Here is a 6,994-nt window from a genome sequence, read left to right as displayed (position 1 = left end):
ATGGCAGTTTTATGGCCGCATCATAAACAACACATTGGCTTTACAGCGTTTACAGCTTTGTGTGTGTGTGTGTGTGTGTGTGTGTGTGTGTGTGTGTGTGTGTGTGTGTGTGTGTGTGTGTGTGTGTGTGTGTGTGTGGACGTTTCGGCTTGCAAGCACAAAGGCAGCTTGTAACAATAACATTTTAAAAAATTAGACACTCACACACAAACACACACACACACACACACACACACACACACACACACACACACACACACGCACACACTCCCTCCGCTTTAGCTGACATTACTTTAATTTTTAATCTACAAGCAGAAGTGAACGGATCTACAACCAGCCTGTTTTGCAAAATATTAAACAGAGAAGCGCGGCAATTTGTCGACCAGCGTCATCAAGTCCTCTACTTAGGAGTAAAAATGTTTACATAGTTTTCGCATGCCTCAAGTCACCCGTCACCCGTTTGAAGACGTTATTTCGTCGTTTAGCTCTTTATGTGTGTTAAATCTGTCGGAGGGGAATGCTTATAGAAAAGAAAAAAAAATTAAGTAGAAGTTCTTGATAGGAAATATTTCTAATTTATTGTGTATAATGTTAGTAACCTCGTCTTTCTTATTAGAATGAGTTAAATATGCTGAAAATTGTTTTGTCTTGTTGGGACATGGCATCTTGCTGTATTAAAGAGGATTTTTCTTATTGTCATGTTCTTTAGATTCTGTTTTCTACGTTGTTGTGCCGACTGTCTGAATGATCTGTTCTGATGTCAGTCCGATGAGCTCTTTTTTTGTCTACGATTTGTTTAACAGTGAACAGTAACGTGTTGGACTTTGCTGGTGTAGCCTAAATGCCGCTATGTGTTGACATAGAGAGGACGCAAGGCTTTGATTAAAACGAAGCAATGCTTCTGTATAAATGATCATTTTTATTTTAATGACGGAATCTGATACTTCCTGCTCTCACTTTGCCTGGCCCTCGTTTCCTGTCTCAGTATCTGCTCTCCTGACTGAAGGGACAAAGTGTCGAGAGTTTTGCTTTCTGATAAATATGGACGCACTTCCAGAAGTCTTTTCATTTTCCCTCCGGGTTTTAATGAGACAAATCTAAGCCAGTAAAGGCTTTATGGACGAGCAGGCGACCTCCAGTCACTCTGATCCTCTCTTCCATGTGAGATGTTCCACTCCCTTCCTGTATGTTTTTCTCTCTTCTTTCTTCTGTCTTGTTGTCTCTTGTTTCTCTGTGCGATGGCACTGCTGATGCTGGATTCCTATTAAAGAACTGACTTTACAGTACGACCAGGCTTCTTTTGAGTGCATTGCTGCTTCTCTATGCTTATTCGGTAGAAGCTTGTGTGGGATAAATGGCGGGGGGTAATTCGTGATTTATCACTGAAATCGACCATGTACAATATTTCTTTTATAGAAAGATCTCTTCTGCTTTTCCGGGTGTCAATGTGGCTGCAATGGGGAAGTTGAGAGAGAGCAGCTCAGCCTCCCTTTTGGTTTCTTCTCTTCATACTTCTCCAGATTGAATTTGGTCTCTGTAAGAGACAAAGAGACAGAGGGGAGAGGGGGGGACCGGGAGAGAAAGAAAAGGACGAGCCAGCATGTGTTAAAAATATGCTTCACTTGTACACTGCTGCTTAAAGGAGAGGGGCGTCTGTTTGGCTGCAACACCAAAAGACTGTCATAAACCCCTAAACACCCCCCCCCCCCCCCAACCACCACACACACACACACACACAGATGATGAGTGCATTCATTAGAGGCGTCGTCATCCGTCCATTAGGAGCTTGTGAAGCCACTGAGGTTCCTGTGTTTGTCTCCACACCAAATGACTCTGATAGACACAGAGTCTGCAGGATATCTATTTCATCTCCGGCTCCTCGCGTTATGTGGAAACATTTATAATCATGCAGTTATTAAAAGTTGCCTTTTTGTTGCTGCCCATGCAAAAGAAGCCCAGGCTGCGAAGCTGCGAGGTATCACAAGAGTAACGGAGACAGTGGAAGCTTCAGTAACTGCTTGCAGTTGCAGAGTATCATTGTTATTAGATTTGTACCAAAGCAGTGCTAGTAACACTAATAGTAGATATCCTAATAATATTAGTCGGGGTCGCAGGCAGAACTATTGAACTCATGCGTCCACATTCCACATCACGCAATACACACATAAATAAATAAATGAATGAATAAATAAATAAAAAATCATGGCGTGTCATAAAGCAAGTATCAACTGTTTAGACGCATGTAAAAATTATTCACATGTAGGTTTAAAACAAATCAATATATATGATTACAGCTATGATATATTAAGTTGTCAATCGTTCACTGACTGTTTATATTGTTATGAACGCATAGGAGGGGTTAAAACTGTTGACATATGCATTCACTGGTAAGCACTTAAAAATGTCTACCTGTTTACGGCTACACTTAGTGTCTTTATTAACTGTTTCTGCACCAGTTATAAGTTATGGTTGTTTACAAACACACTGATAAACCCTAAAAAGATATTTTTAAATCGGCTTGTGACTACATAATAGTTGGGTAAATGTGAAACAAACCATTGATTAATTTAGTTTAGAATGCTTCTGGTTGCTCATTGTGAAAGGTAAGGTTATAATAAATTGTGTCATTGTTTTAGTAACTCTATGTGTAGCTGTAGCAGTATTTGCAGTAAAAAACAAACAGTGCTGACAGTGAAAGCAGTGTAAACAACCTAAAGAAGTACAAATGTGATGACAAACAAAGTGTCAGCATAGCCTCTCTCCTTCACCCTGCTGTGCTGGGCCCAACCAATGAGGCCTCAGGATTTAAGCAGATTTAGGCTCAGGCACCAACAAAGCCGTCCCATAAACCATCTGTGGAATTATGGCAAGTGATTGTGATACTTCTCTAAGGTCTAGAAGGGCTGGGGCTTCATTAAATCCAGAAGCCCTGCGTTCCATGCTGCAGGCCTCCCTCCAGCCTCAGCCCGCTGTCCCAGGGAAGAAGGAGAAGAGAATGCTGCGGACAGGAGCCTCACACAGTAACACACGTTCGCATCAGTTTATAGATGTGGAGTTATGGAGGCAGAGAAACACCGGCGGACATCATGGTCACATCTAATGGAACGGCAGCAATGTTAATTCTGGGTAAAGGGTGAGGTGGTTGTATTTCTACATGTTCAAGAGTGGGCCAATCAAAGAACTAGCTGTAGGTTTAGAACAAGGAAGAACATTTTATACTTGCACAAACATTTTCTCTGACATGCATTAGTTTAGGAAGATTAGTTAGATTAGTAAGTAACACTACGCAATCATAAGCAGGAACAAATGATCTGTCAGACACATTCTATGCATACCATACAAATAAGCTAAAGTAGTTTAAAGAGAGGAGGAAAATATTCCTTTAGGTTCCCATAGCTCTCTTTAAGGAAATCATGCGTGAGTTTGTTGCCTAGCCCTGCTGTAAATGTTCCATATATTGCTAATCTACCTATAAAAAATCAAAAGATATCATCTGTCTGTGATTTTCTGGAGCTTGCGCCAGAAGAAACCTGGATCGAGTGAAACTACTTTTATTCTATTTAGCATGTTTCTAATAACATTCCTGAAATGTGTAAATCACTGGTCTGGAGTCAGTTGTTGGAGGTAGTTACGTTGCTGAAACAGTCACTACAGTCACACAGACACACTACCCACTGCAGCCCACCCCCCAGTTCCGTCTCCCTTTCTCTGTAAGCATGTGAGGCAATGGAAAAATCCAGACTGTCTCATTACACAGTGATTTAGCTGTGCAGCTAAAGTAGGTGCAGGTCTCATCCTTTCAGTTATATTTTTAAAAACCAAATGAGCTGCACAAGACAAAGCTTGTGCTGCTGCTGCTGGCAAAATTCATATTTCAACCCAGGAAAATGTGGCCAGCCCAATATGTCTTCACTTTATCCTCTCACATTAAAACTGAGTCCACAGATAATAACTGGCTTCACTGACACACTGCGAGTGGATGTTAGAGTGCAGCAGGCCCTGAGCAGCTCTCCCCTGTCCCCCACACTGAATGAGCTGTTTTACACAGCACAGCCTCTATAATTCATCAAACAGCAGAGAATATCATTCATATTCATAAATTTTCTCAAAGAGAGTTATGGTCCAGCTGATACAAACGGCTGTATGAATCAGATCACATAAGCCATTCCGGACTCATTAACAGTTGGACAGCACGCCAAATGCTGCTGGCAGCTCTGCACATGTTACATCTGCCTCTGACTGGGCAGCAAAAATTTTTTAGATCAGACATATAAATAATAACAGTATTTGCAGTTGTTACAGCTGCCTCTGACTGGACAGAAATAACAACAACAACAACAACAACAACAACAACAACAATAATAATAATAATAATAATAATAATAATAATAATAATAATAATAATAATAATAATAATATGTACATATGTTACAGCTACCTCTGGCAGAAAAAAGTGACCTTGACTATAACGTGTGCATAAATACAGCATGTATATATATATAACTATTAATTAAATGTGCAAGTTGGAGATCTTTCTTTCGTACCGGCTCAAGAAATACAAAAGATAATACAACAGTTGTAAAAAAAATAAATAAATAACAACCTAGCTTTTTGCAGCGCTTTCGATTGCATTCCAAGGATCCCCTTGGAAGACTGAGTTTGAGGAGGGAAGCTATGGAAAAAGCAAGGAAATGGACCTTGAGTTTTCTCAAACTACGTTTACCAAAAAATAAAATAAAAAATAAATATAATGGGTGCTCTAGCAATGTGCGCACAAGATGTATATATATTTTTTATAGATTATATAATTTATTTTTGAAAATAATATTTAGAAAAATGTATAATATTTTGTAATAATTGATTGCTTTTTCATAATAATGACTAACAAAATAAAAAAGGAAAATAGGTTTTAAAGTGCTAATAATAATAATAATAATAATAATAATAATAATAATAATAATAATGCGTTTTCTTGCTTATAAGCACTACAAATAATAATTTAACAAAAAACATAAAAGTAAAGAATCCGGCCTGTAGCAGACAGTCTCATATTATTTGTTTGGCTTGATGTTCGCCCCTGTTGGCCCATTACTTTGAAAACGGTAAAGGCAGCGGCGCATACACAACCGATCGCTCCGTTTCTTCCAAATGATTCACATCCATCTGAATTAACAGTAGCTGTGTTTCAAAGCCACAAATCTCAGACACGTTTGATTTCCTGCATAGAGTCGCCCGGTGGAGCTTCACGGGAGAGATGAAGCTTCCTGCATTTATTTCTTCTGTAATTGTAAAACCACAAGTGGACTCTGCCGGTCACAACAGGCCGCCGGGGTTTATTTTGTTTGTTTTATTTCATTCGGCTCTGAAAAAAAATATATAATGGCATTCCCCCCATTGGGTCAATAAAGCTCCAGTAGCTTTCTCTCCTCCTCCTCCTCCTCTTCTTCTTCTTCTCTCTCACGTCGGTTGTTTTGAACACTTCATATTTTGAAACAAGGAAACAAACAGCACGATAGGAGCAGGATGTGCTGCACGCACCGGGTCTCTTGAGCTCATGGGTAAAAAAAAAAAAAAAAGGAGGTTGGGGGGTGGGTGGGTGATGAGGGATGCGGGAGCGGATGCGTGCGGGTTGAAAGAAGCCGCCGCCGAATGTTGTAAAAACAGCAAAGAGGAAGACGGAAAAGAAGAGCAGAGGAGAGAGAAAGACGATTCAGTGCGGTGCGGCGCAATAAAAGAATATGACGGCAATAAAAGTTTATAGCGTATAAATTTCTGAAGGTTAAGAACTAAACGGCTGTAAAGCAAACACGCCGAGAAAAAGAGAAGGGGGGGGGGGGTAAGATACACGGAAATATTAGAGGAAAAGTTTCAAATTCCCCTGCTTGGTAATTTATTTGGAGGTTATAATGGGACTGATAGGAGATGAAGACAGAGGGAGAGCGCAAATATTAGCGTAAAGCTTCAAATAGCTGCTAGGTATTAGACATTGTAGACTTGAGAGAGGCAGCGGGGTGATGGAAAGGTTGGGATCTGCAAAGAAAATGACAGAGATTTTTAAAAAAAGGAATAGTGGTGGGATTCTCCTCATTTTATTTTGTGCTACTTTTGTGTTGTAGTAGACGGGTTTCCCTCCTCCTCCTCTTCTTTTCAGCTTCGGGAGTTTTATTGTTTTGTAGCCGTTTGGCTCTATGGGGGTAATTTTGCAGGGCGGTTGTATGTGTATGTGTGTGTGTGTGTGTGTGTGTGTGTGTGTGTGTGTTTGTTGTCTCCTGTCTAACCTCCCTTTGTCACTCTCAGATGCACCCTCCAGCCGGGGCCCCAACTCTTCCTCCCTAAAAACACCCAAAACACAGCCAGACAGCAGACCCCGTCAGACAGGGTGTGCTGTGGCTGGCTCCCAGGCTTCTTTTGGGGCCTAGAGGGCACAGCGGGAGCCCTCTTATTTAGACCTCATCTCCACATGATGTTGAACCTTCTGCTGAATCACGGGGAACCTTCTGTGGAAACAGGAACCTTGAATTGGGGTTGTGCCTCCAGGACGGCTGTCTGCATTTTTTTTGTATGGTCAAAGCGGTTGAAATCTCGCGCTATTTTCTTTCTGCGTTTTCACCGTTATGGTAGCCTGACAGGGGTTCATAATCCACATGGTGAAACTGATGATCTGAGCTGCAGTGTCTTCAGATAATGGTAACAATTGTTTTTTACAGACTGTTTACAGCCTGCAACCCAGCAGCCTGCAAACACACACGCACACACACACACACACACACACACACACACACACACACACACACACACACACACACACACACACACACACACACACACACACGCACACAAAACATAAAAGCAATGATCATCGATGGTAGCAAAACAGATTTTCGAGGGTTGAACTGGACTTCAGAGACACAGCGGAGGAGATACGCTCAGTTACACTTTCCATCCTAAAACGCCTCAGCTATTCACACGGTCTTAGTTTTATTTGATTGTTCTA

This window comes from Xiphias gladius, chromosome 3 (assembly GCF_016859285.1).
Source record: "Xiphias gladius isolate SHS-SW01 ecotype Sanya breed wild chromosome 3, ASM1685928v1, whole genome shotgun sequence".
NCBI classification, from domain to species: domain Eukaryota; kingdom Metazoa; phylum Chordata; class Actinopteri; order Istiophoriformes; family Xiphiidae; genus Xiphias; species Xiphias gladius.
This window is presented reverse-complemented; position numbering follows the sequence as displayed.